At 36.4% G+C, this 25042-nt stretch overlaps 1 protein-coding gene and 1 long non-coding RNA gene across 3 annotated transcripts in view; both read right to left on the reverse strand.

Annotated features, from left to right (window-relative positions):
- Positions 1-25042, reverse strand: part of OLA1 (Obg like ATPase 1) — a 173521-nt gene that overhangs the window by 121505 nt on the left and 26974 nt on the right. The window lies entirely within an intron of this gene.
- LOC134756655 (uncharacterized) lies at positions 13988-17403 on the reverse strand. Its single transcript, XR_010129622.1, has 3 exons — positions 16247-17403; positions 14859-14895; positions 13988-14495 (listed from the first exon to the last, which is right to left on the reverse strand). It is a non-coding gene; the product is annotated as an uncharacterized lncRNA (long non-coding RNA).

A 25042-nucleotide genomic window follows, 5' to 3' on the forward strand; every position in this document is an offset into this window, starting at 1 on the left:
TTAAGTAAACAAATTCAGTTCAAGGGAAGAACTTCATCACCATTTGGTGGTTGTAATTTAGATTATTCTAGCGTGTAATACTTTAATTGTATAAAACAAAGCTGATGTCACAAATACAAAAGAATTTCTTGCAAAGCAAGTACCACAAGTAATTTCTATGCTGCCACTGATGGCTGACAAGTGATGAGCACTTTGTTCAAATGTATATGCTATGCACATAAGACAACAGGTGGTTTATAAAAAGAAAATACTGAAGACAAGCTTTTAACATGTTCACAATCAACGTTTTTATAATATGCCCTGTCAGAATATCTGCTATAATCTTTGAATAACTAAAAGAACTCTTAAATAGGGAAATATAATATTCTCAACCTAAAAAAGAAGCTGAATCAGACAAACTAGAATTAATGCTGGGCTAAAAATGTTTATATAAGACAATGTATTGATATATTACCAATGTAGTAATATGTTGCCAGTGTATTCTATAGGTTAATAATTTATGTTACAATATTTTCAAATATTTTTTAACATTTGTCCTATTAACCCATTTACACCAGAGGTGGCAAGTTGTTTTTTTGTGTGAAAAATCAGACCATGGAGAAGACCTTGTGCAGTATGATATAAATAACTCCCACAAGCTTAGTGTTCCAATAATGGAACACTTAGGCATAAATAGGTTAATTGATATCTGGCTACTGTTACTCAGTTCTGGAGAAAACCTTCCCATAGAAGCTAAACAAAACAACAAACACCCAAGCTCTAAAGGCCTAATTAACTGCAGTGTTGGAGGCAGTTTCTCACTGATGGCAAAAATTGAAACAGATGGCAGTGTCCAGAATGATTAGCATTCCCCCCTACTACCACCACCTAAGGATTTAACCTTTTAATAAAGCGCTAGAAGCTATGTTGTTTTGATGTTGTTGGTTTGTTGTTTTTTTTTTTTATGAGAATAATTCCAAGTCAGAATGAAATTAAACTTCAAAAGTCTGAAACATAGTTACTCGCTCTCCCACCCCCAACTCCAATGAAGCCCAGGGGGGAAAATTTTTGATTAGGAATGAATTACACTGTGAAGGATTCTTCCCACTTCCCTACCTCTAAATGTTCCTGTACACAAAGGATCCTTATTTCTCTTAAGTGATTTTAGCTGTTCTAGTTCAAAGGGTGACAATTGCTGTAGTTTAAAGGGTGAAGAGGGATGGAATTAAGCTACTAAGAAATGAAGAAAAAATAAACAGGCAAATGTGATCTACAACTTCTCTTACAGTCACATTAATACAAGCAAGGAATACCTCAAACTCACATTAAAACTGTTTAATTCTGGAGTGTAGGTTTAACATCCAATTTATTGACACAGTATAGCCAAATATTAATTTGTAAGCAAGGGGTTCAAAACATACAATAGCTATTCAGTCTTTCCAAATGATCACGTAGCTGAAAGCTCTGCACATTTGCAATAAAGGTTTGTTTTGTTTTGTTTTGAGATGGAGTCTTGCTCTGTCACCAGACTGGAGTGCAGTGGCATGATCTCGGCTCACTGCAATCTCTGCCTCTCAGGTTCAAGTGATTCTCCTGCCTCAGCACCCGCTAGTAGCTGGGATTACAGGCATGCCACCACGTCTGGCTAATTTTTATATTTTTAGTAGAGACAGGGCTTCACCATGTTGGCCAGGATGATCTCGATCTCCTGACCTTGTGATCCGCCTGCCTCGGCCTCCCAAAGTGCTGGGATTACAGGCATGAGCCACCGTGCCCAGCCTGCAATAAAATTTCATATGCAATGCTTGCAAAGCAAAAATGGTAAAACTGAGTTCTAAATTAATGTCATTTACATGCACTTGTAGGAACTGAAGAAATCCAAGTTAAAAACAAGAAAGTGGGCAGATTAATAAAGACTACTATAGGCTTCTGGATATTTTCAAATAACTTAAAGCAGGGGTTCTTAAAGTATGGTCCATAAACCCCTGGGAGTCTTCAAGGTCAAAATATTATTTTAGGCCAGGCACAGTAGCTCATGCCTGTAATCCTAGCACTTTGGGAGGCCAAGGCAGGCAAATCACTTGAGGTCAAGAGTTCCGAGACCAGCCTGGCCAAGATGGCAAAACCCTGTCTCTACTAAAAATACATAAATTAGCTGGGTATGGCAGTGGGCACCTGTAATCCCAGCTACTCAGGAAGCTGAGGCACAAGAATTGCTTGAACCCGGGAGGCAGATGTTGCAGTGAGCCAAGATCACCCCACTACACTCCAGCCTGGGTGATGCAGTGAGCCTCTGTCTCAAAATTTCTCTCTCTCTCTCTCTATATATATAGTTTTACATATATGTAATTTCATAATAATATTAACATGTTATTTGCCTTTTTCACTGTATTGACATCAGCAGTCATGGTACAAAAGTAATTGTGGGAAAAACTGCTAGTATCTTAGCATGAATCAAGGTCATATTGTACTTGGTCAATGTATTCATCACAATTAAAAATAACCCAGTTTCACCTAAGGCAGTCCTTGATGAACCAGTAAGGGCTATTAATTTTATTGTATCTCAACCCTTGGGTATACATCTCTAACGTGCTGGGTGAGGAAACAGAAGTATGCATAAAATGTTTCTGCTACATACCAAAATAATGGTTGTTAAAGGAAAGCATTTGGGTTGCAAGCTGAACTAGCCACTTTTTTGTAGAACCCAATTTCTATGTGAAAAAATAACTGACATTCAAACTATGGTTATTTAATCTTTTGTATCTGGCAGCCATTTTCTTGTAAATTATAATATTCAGACTCTCAGCCACCAGGAGAAAGCTCAGGATGGGGCAGACACAGACCACACCACCCAAAAACATTCCCATGTTCCCAATTCCCTGAATTACACACTAGCAGGGGGCAGCTGCTCAAACACAGCCAATGCTCCATTCCTTGTCAAGTGTTAATAAGACCTGGCAAGATAGTGGGGGGTTGGGAGGTGGCAGGATTCAGACTTTCAAGTAAAAATTATAATTTTTGAAAATGTGCATTTGCCACTGTAACCCTGACAACTTCCCAATATTTAAAGATTTTTCTGATGAGATCTGTGGTGATATCAACAGATTTTATTTTTTTGATACTGTATCACATAAGGTCTCAAGATTTGGAATATCTGTATCACTCACCAAGAATCAGCATTTTCCAAACAACCAAACGGGTAAAAGAGTCACTCAAAGTACAAGATAGACTAAGGGACTTTAATATGGGTACAGAATGTTCACTGTTATAGTTGCAGATTCCACATTCCGATTAACTTTTAAGGTACTATTATTTGTCAAGTTTTGATGTAGTATCAAAGAAGAATATTCACAATTATCTGAAAGGTTATTAAAATACTCTTCCCTTTTCTAACCACATATCTGAGGCCAGGTTTTCTTTATATACCTCAACCAAAACAACATACAGTGTTAGATTAAATGTACAAGCAGATATAAGAATCCAGCTGTCCTCTCTTATGCTGGACATTAAAGAAATTTATTTAAAAAAAAAAGCAATCCCTCTTGGTCTCATTAAATATTTTTGTTTTAGAAAATGTAATCATTTCTCAAAAAATATATTATGTACACATATAATGGGTTTACTGTGGTTTTAAAGTGAATTAATAAGTCATTTAAAAAATCTTAGTTTTAATTTTTAATACGGTAAATACTGATTGACATTTACCCACAAAAGCACAAGGTTTTGAGAGCCCTTAATAATTTTAAAAGTTTTAGAGTCTTGAGATAAAAAATTTTGAGAACCATTACTTTGGAGGCTATTAATACCAATTCCTTCCAAGATATATTTCTGTCTTTCCATAGGAAGACAGGTGGATGAAGAGTTACATTCTTTTTTATAAAAATACGTTTTTCTAGGAGCTACAAAGGATAGTTGAATGAGAAAGACTATAGCAGTTAGAAAAAGAAACCAAGGCTCCTTGGACACTTGGCTATTTCCAGAACTGGGGAGGATATAAAAAGATAGGCCTGGAACACCCTTGAGATCATACCAGACAGCAAGAAAGCTATCAAAGACCACTAATGTGGCATCAAAAGTGCTCAGGAACCAACTTGAAGAGATTCCCCTGGAACAACTGGAATATCAATATGGATAACTGCAATGGACGGAAACATAACAAATGTTTAAACCCAGGAGGTTTAAAGAAATCAGAAGGTATCATTATCTACCTTTGGAGGAGCCTAATGAACCAACTCATTATTTTAACAACTTTATCCAAAGAAAACATCAATATAATTCTTTTTTTTTTTTAATCCCATCCACATCTCCAAGGAGTAAGGGGAGGAGGCTTAAGACAGTAAAGCATTTCAATGGAATCCTCATTTGGTAAAAATAAGATCTTGTAACCCTTAAATACAATTGTTTAAATTCTGCAGAAAATACTGATTCATTGATACTAATCAATAGTAAGCATCTACTTTCTAAAGTAAACTATATTTCCCTTACCATACATAAATTGCCTTCAAAGAAACCCACACCAAACACCTACCTTTAAGAACCAAACAAAATTACAACTTGTCTGACTAAAGATGATCTCTCTTGCCCTCTCCACTCTATTCCTAGAAATGCTTGTCGGCATCAAAGTATCATCACGAGTATTTTAGGTTCAAAAAGAGAATGCGAAGATTTTCTTAAGTAAATGGGTTATAAGGTAGAGGAGACTAAAGGCTTAAAGCATGTAACCATGAGTGTTATAGTCAATTAACTAAAAATGCACACAACATACAATATGAGAGAAGTTAAAATGATGGGTTTCAGGTCACAGATCCTAGATTAAACTCTCAATTCTTCCATTTACTAACTTAAGCAAGTCACTTCATCTCTCTTTTTTTAAGAGACAGTGTCTGGGTCTTGCTTTAATGCCCAGGCTGGAGTGCAGTGGCACAATCATGGCTCACTGCAGCCTCAAATTCCTGAGCTTGAGTGATCCTCCCACCTCAGTAGATCCTCAGCCACCTGAGTAACTGAGACTACAGACACACGCCACCATGCCCGGCTGATTTTTTTTATTGTTTAGTAGAGAAGGGGGGTCTCACTATGTTGTCCTGGCTGGCCTTGAACTTCTAGACTCAAGCGATCTTCCTGCCACAGCCCCCTCAAAGTACTAGAATTGTTTCTTTAGTATGCAAAATGGGAATAGTAGTGCGTACTTCACGCAAATCTTGAGAGTTAATAGATGTAATAATAAAGCCTTTATTATACTGCTTATAACACATTAATCCTCAATAAATAAAGCCTCACATAAAAGTACATTGTTACCATTCGTATCATGTAATGGGAAAGAAAGAAGATGATGGGAAAACGCTGGGTAAAACAGCTCCTTTTACCAACTATCAAGGGATATCATTATCAGTCCAATAAAGGTAAGCTACCATTTTGCCTTTAGCCAGTATGGGTAGTTATAAAAATGACATGGAAATATAATAGAATTGACTCTGAACAACATGGCTTTGAACTGAGAGGGTTCACTTGCCTGTGGATTTTTTTCAATAAACATATTTTTAAATTTTTGAAGATTTGCAAGTTTGAAAAAAACTCACAGATAAACCGGGTAACCTAGAAATACTGAAAAATGTTTACAGTTAGGTATGTCATGAATGCATAAAAATATGCAGACACTAGTCTATCATCTACTAACATAAAATACATATAAATTATAAAAACTTAAAAATTTATCAAAATGTACACAGGCGCACTTAGATTGTTATATGACACCATTCACAGTTGAAAGAAATGTAAACAAACATAAAGATGCAGTATGAAATCATAACTGCATAAAATTAACTGTACTCCATACTGTACTACCATAATAATTTCACCGCCACCTCCTGTTGCTATTGGGATGAGCTTGAGTGTTGCGAGTATCCGCTTAAGACACTGTGAGACATTAATCATCTTCCTGTGAGCAGTTCATCTCCCCAGAAAATTGTGTATTACAGTAAAAAGTGATCTCTTGCAGTTCTTGTGTTTTTTTCATTGTGTTTAATGCTATATTGTAAACCTTGAATAACACCATGGGAGCCATACCAAGTGCCACTAGTGATGCTGGCAGTGCTCCCAAGAAGCAGAGAAATGTCATGACTTGACAACGAAATGTTGAATTGGACCACAGATTAGAAGGTCCACTTAATAGGGACCGTAGATTGAGATCTACAGCTGTGGTTGCTACCATTTCAGAAGACTCATCTTGTAAACAGATAATATGAACTTATGGTATCAGAAGTACAGTACTGTAAATTATTTTCCTTACGATTTTCTTAATAATAGTCTTTCCTCTAGCTTACTTCAAAAATACGGTATATAACACATATACAAAATATGTGTCAATCAACTGTTTATGTCATTGGTAAGGCTTCTGCTAAACAGTAGAGATTTTGGGGAGTCAGAATCTCCCCAGAACTCACTTACACACAGTTCAACTGAGTGGGAGGTCAGCATCCTTAACCCCTGTGTTGTTCAAGGGTCAATTGTGCATAAATGTGCACACATTTTCACAGAAACCATCTGTAACTATACTATCTGAAATAACATCAACTTTGTCTCCTTTTCTAGATTTAATAAAATATTATCGAACATGTCATTTACTGAAAAAAAAATAGTGACGTTTAAAACATAATGATCCTTCTATGTAAATATTCAGTATAAACCTTCTATTTGCAAGTAAAATAGGCCAGTCTCCTAAGGCTTCTCAAATCAAATGAAGCAAACTAAAATTCTCTCACCATAAATTACAATGTTAGCAAAGAAAGGATGATGAGAAGAACAGAAAGGGATTATAACAAAGAGGGATTAAAATTCAAATTTAAATTATAGCCTGATCTTTATTTACATCAAATTCAATTCATAAAGATTAACTGCAACACCCTGCCAATTACAGCAAACCAGGTACAAACCATCACCCTAACAAATTCAAGTGCACTCACTCCTAACTACTGTCTAGCTAACATCTTTTTTTTTTTTTTTTAAGAGATGGGGTCTTGCTTTATTACCCAGGCTGATCTCGAACTCCTGGCTTCAAGTGATCCTCTTGCCTCAGCCTCCCAAAATGCTAGGATTACAGGCAGAAGCCACTGTGCCCGGGCTCTATCAGCTTTAGAAACAGTACTATTCTTGAGACTTCTCCAGCTGTTTCCACATGATGGTTCCCCAGCTCCTCCATTTTACTCTAGATAGGGTAAATAGATGCTTTGTTATTTTATTTTACTGAAATACATACACTTTAAGTTATTCCCTATGTATACTGTACAATATTATATTTACAGTTGGTTAAACGGAGTAGGATTTTTTTTTTTTTTTTGACAGAGTCTCACTCCGTTGCCCAGGCTGGAGTGCAACAGCACGATCTCAGCTCACTGCAACCTCTGCCGCCCGGGTTCAAGTGATTCTCCTGCCTCAGCCTCCCGAGTAACTGGGATTACAAGTGTGCACCACTGCGCCCAGCTAATTTTTGTATTTTTAGTAGAGACAAGGTCTCACCATCTTGGCCAGGCTGGTCTTGAACTCCTGACCTCGTGATCCACCCGCCTTGGCCTCCCAAAGTGCTGGGATTACAGGTGTGAGCCACTGTGCCCAGCCAGTAATTATTTCTAAAAAGCAAATTTAGGCCAGGCGCAGTGGCTCACGCCTGTAATCCCAGCACTTTGGGAGGCCGAGGCGGGCGGATCACAAGGTCAGGAGATCGAGACCATCCTGGTTAACATGGTGAAACCCCGTCTCCACTAAAATTACAAAAAATTAGCTGGGTGTGGTGGCGGGCGCCTGTAGTCCCAGCTACTCGGGAGGCTGACGCAGGAGAATGGCATGAACCCAGGAGGCAAAGCTTGCAGTGAGCCGAGATGGCACCACTGCTCTCCAGCCTGGGCGACAGAGCGAGACTCTGTCTCAAAAAAAGAAAAGCAAATTTAATAAATCCTTTTGGAAATCAACATGGTATTGTATAACAAGAGCCACTAGAAGAGAAATATAATCTTTGATTCATTAATTTATCTCCAATAAATACTTTGTAAGGAAAAATTCAATAAAGATAAAAATATAAATGGATAAAGTCACTCACTAAAGAGCTACCTATAATAGCAAAATAACTGAAAACATCCAGCTGTCTAAAAATTAGAGAATGATAAATCGTACACCATTGAGACAATGAAATATTATTCCTTCACTAAAGCTATTATTAATAATAAAGCTATTCCAAAACAAGAAAAATGTTTTAAAATATAATATTCATAAAAAAAACTTTAAGAAATAGATATACAGTAGAGGAAAGATAGAAGTTTTGCTAAAAATCTTGATTCCGCCACTTAGCAGCTGTGTGATTTTTTGACAAATTTTTAAATTCTCCGAGAATCAGTTTCCTCATCTCTAAAATGTGGTAATAATATGAAATTCATAGGTTCCTAGGAGAAGCAAATTATATCACCATAAAGTTTCTGGCCCCCTAACATCAATAAATTCCCTTCCCTCTTACTCAGTTGACTCCCTTCCCATTACTGCACCATAAGTATATAAACAGCAGGTCATATCTCAAATGGTGTTAAAGTGTTAAGATTGTGGTTCTACATTTAAATTATTGCATATAGTAAACTTCCTTATTGGTATATCTTCCTCAGTTCTTTAAAAGTCATCAACCCCTGGTATAGCTGCTACCCTGAATATAACACTGCTTCAATTGTTTTAAAAATCATATTCAAAATAATTTCAATTTAGAGTTCTTTCCCAAATGAAATTGTTACCTACAATACACAAATCAGAATTCAGCCTATATATATACAAAAATGAGGAAAAAAACAAGTTAGAAAAATGGGCGGAGAAGATTTCAAGACACCTGCCCTGCACCTTCACACCTAATACTTTTTAAAAATATACTTGAACATTGAGTTAATTGGAAGATAAAGAACACTATTCCCAGAAATCTATAAAGTAATCCCTAGTTTTTGATTCTACTCATCTGGCAACCTGAAATCCAAGAGAAGACCTTCATAGCTGAACTGAACAGAAGGTGGATACAGTTCTCCTTTTCACCTCAGGAACTAGGGAAGAGGAACAAGACCATCTCCCCTGACCTAACCCCTTACCTGTGAGAAATACAAACAAAATATCGAAATCTCTGCTGGTTCAATGGGGTCTTCCTTAGGTACTATGGCAAGAGCTGAGTCAGTCAAATCCAGGACAGTCAGGTAATGTTCCTTCCTGCCACAGAGTGAGCAAGGACAGCAAAGACAGAGTTGGAGTGGGAGGAGAAGATGGACCAGTCAAGGGGACACCATGGCCCTGAATAAACAAATTCCAGGTACATGGACAGTCTGGGGATTCTGAGGGGAAGCTCTGACATCGCCAATGTAGAGACAGAAAACTTGTGATTATTTTGACCAGTCCTGCAGCACAGCCTACAGCCCATAGAGCCTTAGAGCCCTATAGCCCTGCCTTTCCTTCAACTGCCAGGGCTAGCAAATGGCACTACCAAGCCATAAGCTCAAAATTATAAGTCACTGACGTAGGAAAACTGTATCTGGCATGCAATGAGTGGTGTAAAGGCATCAATGTAAAATTTGAAAAAGGACAATTATAAGGAAATGAAGATTCACTTTAATAAAACACAAATGCTCAACTGATTTCATTCATCCAAGTTACATATAATAACGAATGCCTTCATTTTCAAAACCAAATCAGTCTCAATACTTACATTTTAACTTATAATGACAGCATTCTGACAAGAAAAATGAGGTTCAAACTTGATGCTAAGTTGGGCACAGTGGTGCAAGCCTGCAGTCCCAGCTACTCAGGAGGCTGAGGCAGGAAGATTGTTAGTGCCCAGAAATTTGAACACAGCCTAGGCAACATAGTGAAACCTCATCTCTTAAAAAAACAAACAAACAAACAAACAAAAACTGATCATTAAAGATCAAGAGACTCTCCAGTACCTTAGAAGTTGCCCTCACATCCCTGAGGAATTTCAAGATACGAGAGTTTCTGTATCAGAACCCAGTCAGCTGTTTTGGGCAGAGAGGACAGGAAAGAAGACCTTCAAAAACATGTAAGAAAAGATATTCCAGAAAAAAATACAAACGCCTCAATCACCAATCACTTAGATATAAGACCACCATGAATGAATATAAGGATATATTCATGCAATTAAATTGTAAATAGCCAGTAGATTAAATAGCTTCATACAATATTACAATACAAAGTAGAAGGAACTGCTTCCTACTGCTGCAATATTTTCCACAGTAAACAGAAGTTGGTTATTAGAATGCATTGTATATGCAGATGAGAACCACTGCATAATTACTTAACCCATTGAATTTGTACTGAAGAAACAAAGAAAACATATGGTTTTTGGTCAGATTGTTTACTGCAATCCAATACTAGAGTAATTTAATAAATACTGCTGAAAAAGAAAATTACAGGACCCAAGGAAAAAACTCCATTATTTTAGGATACAATCAAAGACAGCTTTATATTGGCAATTTGTGTCTAGGCAAAAATGTGTGACTCATTTAAAACTTTTAAATGATGTGCTTATGGTGGAGGAAGGTGGGCTCTTGAAAACAGTAATTTATGTTCATGGTCACTAAAGGTGATTTACAAGACATATAAACAACACCTAACTTAACCTAAGTTGGGGGGGTAGCAATTAAATGAAGGCATTTTTACCTTCTCATTTAGCAGTTCAATAAAGCTGTAATGCCTTAAGGGCTACAATTCCATATAAACTAAAAAGGCAACTTAGAAACTATTTTTTCATCAGTGCCACCTTCACCTCTTTTTAACCAAACACCCACAACAAAACTAAAGTAGCTCTCTGGAATCTTATTTTTAAAGCCCTGAGCAATTTAAACATATGAAATTCAAACAGATACAGAGGAACAGTGATATAAAACAGAATGAAGTCACATCTGTCATTAATAACAAAGGAGAAAGGATAAGGGCTTTTATTTTTCCTAGCCAAAAATTCTAACCATTTGCACAAAAATCACCTACATCGATTGATGTTAGTTCTATTTCCTTAAGAACTTGTCTGACCAGCCTATGAGTGGTGAAGGCCAAGGGAGAAGTGAAATCAGTCAATGGTGAATATCACATTTGGGGAGATGGGGGCAAGAGATGGAATTATTTTTCTAATAACTATAAAACTGTATAGATCTTTCAAAATAAAGAGTGACATCAAAACCAGTACAGCTAGCAGGTATTCAAAAAAATTGATATGCTCTACTTACTAAAATAGACTCTTTTAAGGAAAATACAGATTGAAAAGTAAAATCAAACAGAAATTAAATTATTGGCTAAAAAAACTTAAGTCTAACATTGCAAATATCATTATGAGAGAAAATAAATAAAGTTGACTCTTGAACAACACAGGTTTGAACTGCACAGATTCACTTAAACACAGACCTTTTCAACCAAATATGGACAGAAAATACAGTATTGGCCCAATGCAAAATATAGGCACTCGTGGAACTGATCTCCCTACATATAGCGAGGGACGACTGTAATGCATTTCTATGTTACAAAATTTGCACACTTTATTTAGATTTGCAAAGGACATTAAGGCTCATAAATACAGTTCACCTATAACCTTTATCATCCACGACTTTATAAATACAGCAAAAAAATTGATGTTACTGCTGGGAGAAGGATGCGTAGAAAACAATAAAATGATCTGCTATAATCACTTGGCTAATCAGCCTCTGAGCTCTAGCCATTCAAATTAATGGGTCAGCAAAATTACAAGTAAATATCATGTCCTGTATCTTCAGAATCGCTTAAAAATAGTCCAAACCATTATTATTAAATTAGAAAAGGTCAAGGGTCTACTATAATGCCTATATTTCTACTTTCTCTCAACTTCTTTGCCCCAAAAAGGGGAAGTATGAATTTTCCTCCCTCTGAAAAATGCACCTCTGAAAATGCGCCTCTCTAATCAGCTATACAACATACCATGTAGCAATCATCTTTGCTATTCATGACTCTCTTCCTCTCACCTCAGAAGAATATAGGGCTTGGTCTGTCCAAGATGTTTCAAAATCGAATTCGGCGTTAAAGCTTTTTTATGGTCACCAATATCAATTTACCATGTGATGGGAGCAAAGCAGTACCAGGAGTCAAATTGAAAATTTTAAAAGCTGAAAGTAGATTATACATTTCCCTCTTATTCAAAGCTCTCCCACCAAACCTGATGTTCACCAGTGGTACTATCAGCATAAGGTGTGCTCTGTTTACTCTATATATCTGTACTCCCTCCTCCATGCATATCCATCACCAACTTCCACACACACAACTTCTTATCTATTCCCTTAGCCAGGTTCTCTTCTCAGAACTTTGGCAGAAAGGACAATAGCTTTAATGTATCAGAGCATCAAATAAATGGACAATACACAAAAACTGCATAAAGCTAGTAAAAACACTACCATCAACTCTATACTCATGTCTACGTCTTTCAAGTCTGTCCCTTCCTTTCTATTTTGAGGCCTCTAACATGGACTGTTAAAACAATGCATTCTCTGGGCATGGTGGCGCATGACTGTAGTTTCAGCTATTGCTTGCAAGACTGAGACAGTAGGACTGCTTGAGCTTAGAAATTTGAGACCACCCTGGGCAACAAACATCATGAGATCCAGCTTCTCAATAAACAAATAAACAAAACAATGTTTTCACTAATCACCCATCTTACAGTCTTCTTCAAATCTAATACATTTCCTGAAACACTTACGAAGCTATACACTTGCCAGCATAAAAATCATCAATACATTCTACTACTCATAAAAATAATTCTGTATTTTCATCCTGATATCTATATAACCTGACCCAAACTATCTCTAGAGCTTCTATCCCTCTCTGATATATGACTAATTTTATATACCATTCATCTGGCCACTTATCACATGCTGTTTTTCATATCCCAAGTATACATAATTTCCAATTTTTTTTCTAAGCAAATGAAAGGGCCCAAGAATCCTGGCCCAGGCTAGGTTTCCTGAGCACACAGAGTGGGCACATTGGGCTAGCTGCCAAATCAAGGGTCAGCAAGAAACATCAACTCCAAAGGAGCAGGGAGAGATTAAAAACTCGGGCTGAAGCAGAGGTGAACAATTTAAGATAAGGAGATTCAAAAAGTGGGGGCAAAAGAGACTCTATTGGTAGCTGCATACAGTAGAATCTTGGGCTGTAAAGAAAAAATAATCATAATGTTGGTTCACTGTCCCCTCCCAGGTGGCCTAATAAGACTGTAAAGGTGAAGATCTTAGAATTTTCCTAAATGAAGAAATAAATTGATGTAATTATAAATTGATATATTTTTAGAATAATAATTTCACTTGGGATCTATCCTTCAGAACTATTCACATAAGTTTGCAAAAGAATAACGTGAATGTTCTGTGTAACAATGTTCACTTCAGAATTGTTTATAACAATATTATAAGGAATTATTAACCAATGATATATCCATATAATGAAATCAGTATAGCTGCTAAAAAATAAAGTATCAATATTGACAAGGAAGGATGAAAAAATTATATCAAAGATCAAATTAAATCATCAAGGAAGTATATACAGAATTATTCTACTTGTGGGAAAAAATTAACAACAATTTACATTAGGATATATTCAAGAATAAAAACAAACTTGGAGGCATATGCTCCAAAACTGACAGTAGATGTCATAGGATTTCACTTTCTACATTATATCTATCATATTTTAATTACTGAAAACGAATACTGCACAACATACATGTGCTACACATATAATCAGGAGAAGAAAAGCATATGTCCTTTCTGATTTTAAAAACAAGGAAAAGCAGTTACTTCTGGAGACTGGGAACAGGGGTAAACATGAAATTTTATTTTGAACCTTAATTATTTCCTATTTTGTTTAAAATAGGCATACATCATTTAGAATTTTTATATATTACATATACATTTTGTAACATGTATTACAAAGTTACAATTAATTTTTTTAAGTAATAGCATTTGTTTGGTCATTTATAATCAAAAGGAGTGCAAAACTGATAAAACCAAAACTGTCTACTCATAAGGTATAAGGGAAAGGGGTGTAAACACATAATTAAATCATAACTTTATATGTACTATAGAATGACCCTCATTTTTTCTAAAACACAAGTTTTCGTACCTAAATTGCATACAGTTAAATCTACTATAAGGGAATGCTTTTTGCTAGCAAGTAGATGACTATTGATTATATCAAACAACAGTGGCTGGCATAACTAGCATAGGTTTTCCTTTGACAAATCAAGAAAAGAATTTTGTTTAGGTGATTCTGCACTGCGTATATTAAAACAACTGGTATAAAGACAATAAGATTGCTGAAATCTACTTAAAAGGCTGTGCTTCTTCCTCTATCATCATTCTTACCTTTGAAAAAGAAAAGGCCATATGAAATGAAATACTGAATTCTCAATGATGTTCCCTCCAGCTTTGCATCCTTCTAAGTCCAGCTTAAGTTAAGTGGCCACTTCCTGGCTCTACCTGCCAGAGGATAGATAAGGCCCCTTCACACTCCTGAGGTGGAAGGAGGAAGCTGGATAATATTTCCTCACCAAGAATACACAGAATAGGGAAAAGGCAGTTGCATGCAAAGAAATTCATTTGTTATTAGGACAAAGAGGTAAGGGCGGCCATCCCCTCCCTTAGCCTCCCTTCCTCCTCCCCACAACACACAAACACACACTCTCTCTCTCTCTCTCTCTCTCTCACTACACTAAAGTTTCTTAGAATATCACTTTATGGTAGAACAGAGTGTACAAACATAATACTATGAGAACAATCAAGGAAGTAAGTTCTCTAACAACAGAACCCACTAAGTTCATTATCTGAGGGTAAACCCCTTACCTAAATCATCCTGGTGGAACCACCATGATTAGCCCAGCTTAAAAAACAAACATTTTAGAAATACATTATTGATAACTCCATACATCACATCATTCTAAGCCAAAATCATCCTATCATTGTTTTAATGCAGAACTCTTGAGATTTATATTTGAATCATTTGTACATATCATATCCAAAACTGGTATTTAAAATGAAAAATTCCTCATATTTAAAAATCAGAATAATACATATTCACTTTTTTAAAAGCAAAGGGTCTCAAATGAAAAATAAAAATCACCCATTTCTCCCTCCACCCCAGTTCTATTTTTCAGAAATCTATCAATAGTATAATGTATCTTTTTCAATTTTTTTCTATGCTTATAGTACAGGACTTGGCTGTCCAATACTGTAGCAAGTACCCACAAGATATTAAGTACCATTAAGTTATTAAGAAGTACTTGAAATATGGCTAGTCCATACTGACATATTGACATATTGAAATAATATTTTTGGTTACATTAAATATTATTAAAATTGATTTCACCTGTTTCTTTTTAACTTTTTTAATGTGTCTATCAGAAAAATTTTAAATTACATATGTAGCTCACATTTATGGCTTTTATTATATTTCCATTGGTCAGCACTGGTACAAAGGCAAACAGTACTGTTTTTAGAGTCAGACTTGCCTTATTGAGTATTACTCCCAACTACAGACATGAGTTGCTTAATAATGGGGACACATCTGAGAAATGCATCTTCAGGCAATTTCATCATTATGTGAACATCATAGAGGGTACTTACACCAACCTAGATGGTATAACCTACTACACACCTAGGCTAAATGGTATAGCCTATTGCTCCTAGGCTACAAACCTGTACAGCATGTTACTATACTGAATACTGAAAGCACTTGTAACACAATGGTAAGTATTTGTGTATCTAAACATATTTAAATATAAAGTACAGTAAAAATGCAGTATAAAAGACAAAAAAAATCATACATCTGTATAGGGCACTTGCCATGAATGAAACTTACAGACTAGAAGTTGCTCTGGCTAAGTCAGTGATTGAGTGGTGAGTGAATGTGAATGACTGGAACATTGCCATAGACAAGTGTAGACTTTATAAACCATGTACATTTAGGCTATTCTAAATTTATGTTAATTTTTTTCTTCAATAATCAATTAACCTTAGCTTACCATAACTTTTTACTTTATAAACTTTTTAATTTTTTTAACATTTGGACTCTTGTAATAACAATTAGCTTAAATCACAAACACGTACAACTGTATAAAAATATTTTCTTTATATTATCTATAAGCTTTTTTCCATTTTTTAAATTTTATTTTTATTTTTAAACCTTTTTGTTAAAAACTAAGACATAAATACACACAGTAGCCTAAGCTTACACAGGGTGAGGATCATCAGTGTCACTGTCTTCCACCTCCACATCTTGTCCCACTGTAAGGTCTTCAGGGGCAATAACACCCATGGAGCTGTCATCTCCTATGATAACAATGGCTTCTTCTGGATAGCTCCTGAAGGACCTGCCTGAGGCTGTTTTACAGTTAACTTTTCTTTTTAATAACTAGAAAGAGTACACTCTAACGAGAAAAAGTATAGTGACTGAAATTCACACAAAAAGTTCAAAATAAATCCACAGGCAGAAAATTTAACTACAACAATTGGTGACCAGAACTCAGGAAAGAATAGGGCAATATATTCCCTACTCCCACCATCACCGTCAAACACACATACACACATACATGCACACGCAAACTTAGCTGAAAATAAATTATATTTGAAATTTTGTTTTCCACAACTATAACTAATTATATACCAGTCCCATATATGAGACCCTCCTACTATACATTTCTAAACTGGGAAGAAAACTGTCCCATAGCTCAGAAAGCAACACTCTTGCTTCTAGTCTCCAAGGTCATATCTCTAAGTACCTATTGAGAAACCTTAACAAGTTTTATCTGTGAATAGCCTGACAGTAGGTATAGTGATACTGCCAAAGGTGCTATGCTTCAAATAACACACAAATGTCTTAGATTCCTGTTGAAATGTAACTTCAAAACTTCTAACGACAGTTTTAAAAAGTTAAGAATCTTTACTCAGTGATCTTTATATGTCAAAAGAAAAAAAAAGGCTAAGGATTTGGTGAAATCAATAGCTTCATCATATTCAAATATTTAAAAATCCAGCAATAGTAAGTTATATTGCTTCCAAAAACTGGCGAAGTCATATTGGCTCAATGAGCCCTAGAGAAAAAGTTAGTGGTTTTTCCAAATAACGCACCCTGCTTTCAGATAAGTTACTGTATGTATGAATTTAAAAAGAATTTGCTTCCTATAAAATGATTGCTGTTTCCTTCTACTGTATTTAATCTTTGGCAGGCCGTTTTATCTGAGCATGATTCTGTTTACTGAAGATGAAAGAGAAAAATCTATCATAAAAGTTTTTTTAAAAAGGTTATTCATTAGCAATGTCATTTGTAATTTTTTAAAAGTACATGTGAATGTACTTAATGCCACTGAACTCTATACTTAAAAATTATTAAAGTAGCAAATTTTATGTTATGTATATATTACCATAATTTTTTTAAATATAAAAAATGAAAAAAAGTGTTGAAATTTAAAACCTACTTTCATCAAAAAAAAAAACCCAACAATGCATCATTAAAAACAATAAAGCAAGGCCAGGCGCAGTACCTCACGCCTGTAATCCCAGCACTTTGGGAGGCCGAGGCAGGCAGATCATTTGAGGTCAGGAGTTGGAGACTAGCCTGGCCAACATGGTAAAACCCCGTCTGTACTAAAAATTCAAAAATTGGCCAGGCGTGGTGGTGCACGCCTGTAGTCCCAGCTACTCAGAGGGCTAAGGCATGAGAATAGCTTGAACCCAGGAGGCAGAGGTTGCAGTGAGCCAAGACTGTGCCACTGCACTCCAGCCTGGGCAACAGAGAGAGACTCCGCCTCAAAAAAATAAATAAATAAACAGTACTAACTAAGCAAAGTGCTATAAAATATTCATTATTATTATTGTAAGTTGCACTTAGTAGTTTGGTCAGGTAGGCCTCTTGGTTGCCCTAGGGTTATATCTTAATCTAAGATCCTGCCTCTCAAACTGGGGACTGCTGGAAATACAGAAAACAAAAAACCATGAGATTCGAAAAACTTTTCCTTGAAGTAAAGTGTGTGGCACTATACCACGTACCAAAAGTCATCATGTTCCTTATCCTTTGTGGTTAGGGCCCTTGGGTGGAAAAATTTAACAAACACAAGAGTCTTGCCATTTTCATATTATCCTGTATTTTCCAGACATTTTATATGTTTCAGAAATAGGCAGCTCTGCCCATTAGTTCAAAATTTAGTTTGGTTTAACACAAAATTTTGTTAAGCATTTTAAAAAGGGGCTGGGTGTGGTGGCTCATGCCGGTAATCCCATCACTTTGGGAGGCTGAGGTGGGTGGATCACCTGAGGTCAGGAGTTCGAGACCAGCCTGGCCAACATGGTGAAACCCTGTCTCTACTAAAAATACAAAAATTATCTAGGCATGGTGGCAGGTGACTGTAATTCCAGCTACTCGGGAGGCTGAGGCAAGAGAATTGCTTGAACCCAGGAGGTGGAGGTTGCAGTGAGTCAAGATCACGCCATTACACTCCAGCCTGGGCGACAGAGTGAGACTGTCTCAAAAAAAAAAAAAAAGAATTTTTAAAATGCAAACTTGGGAAGAAAATAAGAGCAATATTTCCAAAACAACAAGAATTAAAAGAACATTCTGGTATTTAAAGACACCTAAAAGATCCATAAAAGAATGTGAGTAGAAGGGAGTTTTTGGGGTGATGACAGTGTTCTGTAGCCATACTCTTGTGGTGGTTTTATGAATCTATAAGCATGTTAAATTCATAGAACTGTAAACCCAGAATGTCTACGTTACTGTATGACAATTTGTAAAATAAAATATGTAAACTCCTGAACTTTACAAATATTTTTAAATGCTTTACATAACAAATTTACTAATAAACTCGTCAATAAATACTTCAGTTCATCCTTGAACTTAGGTTTGAATTTCAAGGGTTTGAATTTCAAGGATTCACTTACACACAGACTTTTTTTCAATAAATATAATGGAAAATTTTTTGAAGATTTGCAACAATCTGAAAAAACTTGTAGATGAAACATGTAGCCTAGAAATATGGAAAAAAATAAGAAAAAACTAGGTATGCCATGCATGCATAAAATATACATAGATACTTGTCAATTTTATCACTTACTACTGTAAAATATATACAACTCTATTATAAAAAGTTAAAATTTATCAAAACTTAGACACACTTACAGACCATACATGGAACCATTCACATTTAAGGGAAATGTAAATAAACTAAAAATGCCGTATAAAATCATAACTGCATAAAGTTAACTGTAGTCCATATTGTACTACCATAATTATTTCACAGCCACCTCTGGTTGCTATTGGGATAAGCTTGAGTGTTGCGAGTATCCTTATCTTAAAACACTGTGAGACATTAATCATCATCACATGAGCAGTTCATTTCTCCAGTAAATCGTGTATTGCTGTAAAAAGTGATCCCTTGAGGTTCCTGCATATTAATATTTTTCATCATGGTCGCAATACTATAAATGTTGAATAACATAAGCCAGGCAAGTGGCTCACACCTGTAATCCCAGCACTTTGGGAGGCCAAGGCGGGAGGACTGCTTGAGCCCAGGAGTTTGAGACCAGCCTGGCAACACAGCAAGACCCTGTATCTATAAAAAAAAAAAAAAAAAAAATATATATATATATATATATATATATATATATATAAAATTAGCTGGGCATCGTGGTGCACACCTGTAGTCCTAGCTACTTGAGGGGCTGAGGCAGGAGGATAACTTGAGCCAAGGAGTTCCAGGCTGCAATGAGCTATGATTGTACCACTGCACTCCAGCCTGAGCAACAGAGCTAAACCCTATCTCTAAAACAATAATAATAAAATAAAAAATAACATTATGGGACCTATACAAAGTGCTACTAGTGATGCTGGAAATGCTCCCAAGAAGCAGAGAAGAGAAAAGTCATTGACAATACTAGAAAAAGGTGAACTGCTTGATATGGACTATAGACTGAGGTCTGCACCTGGGGTTACTGCCATTTCAGACAAACAATTCATCTTGTGAATAGATGACAGTATCAATAAAATACAGTATAGTACTGTAAATGCATATTCTCTTCCTTTTTATGTTTAAGACAGGGTCTCACTCTGTCACCCAGGCTGGAGTACAGTGGCACGATCATAGCTCACCACAGCCTCAAACTCTTGGGCTCAAGCAATCCTCCTGCCTCAGCCTCTTGAGTAGCTAGGACTACAGGTGCATGCCACAATGCTGGCTAATGTTATCTTTTGTAGATGTGGATCTCTCTATGTTGACCAGGCTGGTCTCAAACTCCTAGACTCAAGCAATCCTCCTCCCTCAGCCTCCAAATGCTGGGATTACAAGCCTGAGCCACCGCACCTGGCCATGATTTTCTTGAAAACATTTTCTTTTCTCTAGCTTACTTTATTGTAAGAATATAGAATATAAATATATAACATACAAGATATGTGTTAATAGTTTATATTATTTGTAAGGCTTCCAGTCAGCAGTAGGCTATTTGTAGTTAAGTTTTTGGGGAGTTAAAAGTTATATCCAAATTTCAACTGTGCAGGGGTCAGCTCCCCTAACCCCAGTATGTTCAAGGGTCAACTGTATTTTGGAATCAAGTTTAACAAATTCTGTAGCTGAAAATATTTTGTACTTCCAAGACTGATGTATGAGAGTGAAATAATTTCACTATAATTGCACCAAAACCCAAAGTTCTTCATAAAATGTTAAGGCTCAAAAATAATCGGTTTTATTTTTCCTTTCAATTTTTTTTTCTAGAGATGAGATCTCACTATGTTGCCCAGGCTGCTCTCGCACTCCTGGGCTCAAGTAATCCACTCGCCTCAGCCTCCCAAAGTGCTAGGATTACAGGTATGAGCCACTATACCCAGCCCTATTTTCATTTTTAAATCAATACAAATAGCTGCACCAACCTGCTAATTATTATCTAAAAATATGACATTATTTCCAACACTTACAGTGCTGAAACAAAGTAAACAGAGTACAAGCAAAGCTCCCCTAAAAGGAAAAGTATAAGAAAAGTTTTCTTTCCCACTTTTTTTGCTTTAATGAGGTGAAAGTGACATACAACAAAATGTGCAAAAAGTGTACAGTCAGATGTATACATGTCTTGACATATGCATACACCTGTGAAACCATCGCTACAAACAAGATTATAAGCATATCCACCACCCCCAAGAGTTTCCTCACAGCCCTTTATAATCCCTCTCTCTGCCCCTCCCCCAGGCTACCGTGATCTGCTTTCTAATTAGTATGCATTTTCTAGAATCTTATATAAATGGAATCATAGTATACGCTCTTTTTTTGGACTGCCTTCTTCCACTCAGCATAATTATTTTGAGATTCATCCATATTATTGTGTATAGAAAAATTTTTAATGCTGCATCTACCTGCTATATAAAATTAGTCCACATTTGCTGCAAACTGGGCTTACACACAAGATGAGAATCTTCAATTAGCTATACGTGAAGCTTCACCTAGACAGCAGATTATTAGATCATTCTTGTATCAGTATTCTCTTTCTTTTTTTTTTTAAAGAAGCAAAGTCTCCCTGTGTTGCCCAGGCTACAGTGCAGTGGCTAGTCACAGGCACAATCATAACACATTACAACCTCAACTACTGGGCTCAAACAATCCTCGGGCCTCAGCCTTCTGAGTAGCTAGGATTACCAGCATGTGCCACTGCAACTGGCTTTGAATCTTTTTTTTCAGCTCCTTACTATCAATGAAGAACCAATATTCTTTTGGAAAAGTATTCCAAGGATTCAAACTAGGGCAAGAAAAATAACTGACCCTCCGATAAATGAAGACTGTTTCTGTTTTCAAATTAAATTTAATAAGTGGACATTCATTTGTACTATAAAAACACTTCTCACAAAGCTTTCCTGATGAAAAAAAAACCACCAGAATAAAATGATGAGCTCTTGTAATTCCTCATGCAAATTCTGACAGTTGTTATATTTATTAACTGTCAAAATAAGACCTAACTTTCACCTCAGCAGCACTTGTTTAGTGAAAGATAAACTCCCGTCTATACAGCTGAATCCATAGTTACGAGTTAGCATACAGTAACTTCAAAAATATACTTTAAAAAACTACAGTAACTCCAGATCTGCACATATTCAAACAAGAAAATAATCTTTCATTATTTCTACTATCTTGCATGTCCTCATTAGTACACTTTGCAAACAAGAAAACTACTGAAAATAAAACTTCAGCGAGAACTCTAAATGACTAATGGGGGTAAGGATCTGAAATACCTTTACATTAGGCAGCAAACCCCAGGGGTGGAAGGGGACGTTATTTGGGGGTAAACAAACTAAGTAACATGTATAGATTCTTTTAATCTTTTTTATTTTTTTAGAGAGAGGATCTTGCTGTCATCCAAGCTGGAGTACAGTGGTGCAATCACAGGTCATTGCAGCCTCGAACTCTTGAGCTCAAGTGATTCTCCTGCCTCAGCCTCACAAGTAGCTGGAACTACAAGCACAGGCCACCAAGGCCGGCTAATTTTTTTTTTTTTTTGTAGCAATGTGGTCTCCCTATGCTTCCCGGGCCAGTCTTGAACTCCTAAGCTCAAGTGATCTGCGTAGGTCTCCCAAAGTGCTAGGATTATAGGCATGAGCCACCACACCTGGGCAAATACATGTTGTGTGTGAAAGAAGCTTTACACATTACTGGCCAGACACGGTGGCTCATGACTGTAATCCCAGCACTTTGGCAGGCCAAGGTGGAGGACTGCTTGAGTCCAGGAGTTCAAGACCAGCCTGGATAACATAGCAAGACCCTGACTCTTTAAAAAAAAAAAAAAAAAGAAAAAAAAAAGTATTCTAAGTATTCTATATTATTTATGCTCATACATCATCTAGGGAAATCATTATCAGTATCTTGGAAATATAGTTTTATACAAAATGAAAATTCAAACTATTGGCAACTTACTCCATTTTTATTTCCCTTTTTTTTTTTTTTTTTTTTTTTGCAATGGGTCTCACTCTGCCACCCAGGTTAGAGTGCAGTGGCGCAATGTTGGCTCACTGCAACTTCCGCCTCACAGGCTCAAGCAGCCCTCCCAATCCAGCCTCGAGTAGCTGAGACCACAGGCACATGCCACCATACCCAGCTAATTTTTTGTATTTTTGGTAGAGACAGGAGTCTAACCATGTTGCCCAGACTGGTCTCGAACTCAAGCAATCTGCCTGCCCCAGTCTCCCAAAATGCTGGGGTTACAGGCATGAGCCACCGTGCTCAGCCCATTTTGATCGGTTAAAACATTAAAAATGCAACTCAACTGAATACTGTAATTGCAAAATAAGCTACTGGAACAATTTCATCTGCCTCCATCCCCACCTCAACTGTCCATTTAAAATCCTTTATATTTAGGCTGGGCACAGTGGCTCACACCTGTAATCTCAGCACTTTGGGAGGCTGAGGTGGGCATATCACTTGAGGTGAGGAGTTCAGGACCAGTCTGGCCAACATGGTGAAATCCCATCTCTACTAAAAATACAAAAAGTAGCCTGGTGTGGTGGTGTGCCTCTGTAATCCCAGGTATTGGAGAGGTTGAGGCACGAGAATTGCTAGAACCTGGGAGGTGGAGGTTTCAGTGAGCCGAGATGATGCCACTGCACTCCAGCCTGGGGGACAGAGCAAGACTCCGTCTCAAATAAATAAATAAAATCCTTTAGATTTAAGCCATTTGAGATGGATATCTTTAACATGGTGAACTTAATCACATCCCTAACTATATCCCTGGGCTCTTTTCCATCACTCCTACTCCTCATCATTCATTCTAACCACCATGGCAGTTCTTAAGGCAGCAGGCTCCTTTCTACCATAGGGCCTTGAAACAAATCATTTACTCTGAATAATAATCTTTCCTTTCCTCCTTTTGCTAACTTAGTTCCCATTCAGCTTTTACCTCTCAGCATCACTGTCACCTCCTCAAGGTAACACTGCACACTCACACACATATTCCTTTCTCCTTGTACACAACTGGAAAGACATCTAATATTTATGTGACCATTTTATTCAATGTCTATATACTCCACTGTATTATAAGCTCATGAGAAAAACGGTCACATCTGTTTTTACTTACCAATACATCCCTCAGCATCTAGCACACTTATAAGAGTCAAATCAGTCAAATGAATAAGATAGAGTGATTTAAAGATTTAAAGCCAAAGCAAATCCACCAAGATGAGTATTTGCATTTTAAACAAGTATATGTGTTTGTAACAATGTATATATTTTACATATTTCTAATAGCCAAGGGAAGTGAACAAGGTGAGGCAAAAGTTAATTTTTAAAAATTAATCAAATTAATGGAGAGAAACATGATATTAATAAATTAAAATTCAGTGATAAACTAAAACTTCTCATTAACAATTTTTTCTGTCCCCTAACTTTTGGATGTTCTAATAGAAAGCTGAAAAGTACTCTAAACACTAACATATATCTGACTGTTGAAATTAAAGAATTATCAATTTTCATAGCCTCAAAGTAATCCATAATCTTTCTAATCTCTACAAGTCTTTTTTTCTGACTATAAATCCAAGGATTTTTTAAAAATTCTGATTATAAATGTATCATTCAGTGCTCTATGTACTATACAATGATATATACACTGTATTTCATCAATTCTAAGATGCATATTTTGGCACTTTCACATTCTGAGATCAATCATTCTAAGAGAGCATAGTATCTACTTTAATTGGATTTTCTTTCCTTCCTTAATGATGGTATCTTTAGCCTGACTTAAATACAATATAGTATGTATGCTCCTCACCAAATTCATTTCCCCCCCACAAGGGTTAGAAAACTACATCAAATGAATATTATGTAAGAAACAACAAAACCAGAGATATTTTTATTACCAACATCATCAGGACCTTACCATCATCCTAAATTGCTCCAGCTTGGAAAATTTTAAGTCAAATATCCCTCCCTAACCACACAACAGCCTTACACTCAACCTACCTGTTATGAAACCTTATCAGGGAATCAGATCCATAAGACTTCAATTTTTCA

This window comes from Gorilla gorilla, chromosome 11, assembly GCF_029281585.2.
Source record: "Gorilla gorilla gorilla isolate KB3781 chromosome 11, NHGRI_mGorGor1-v2.1_pri, whole genome shotgun sequence".
Classification (NCBI taxonomy): Eukaryota; Metazoa; Chordata; class Mammalia; order Primates; family Hominidae; genus Gorilla; species Gorilla gorilla.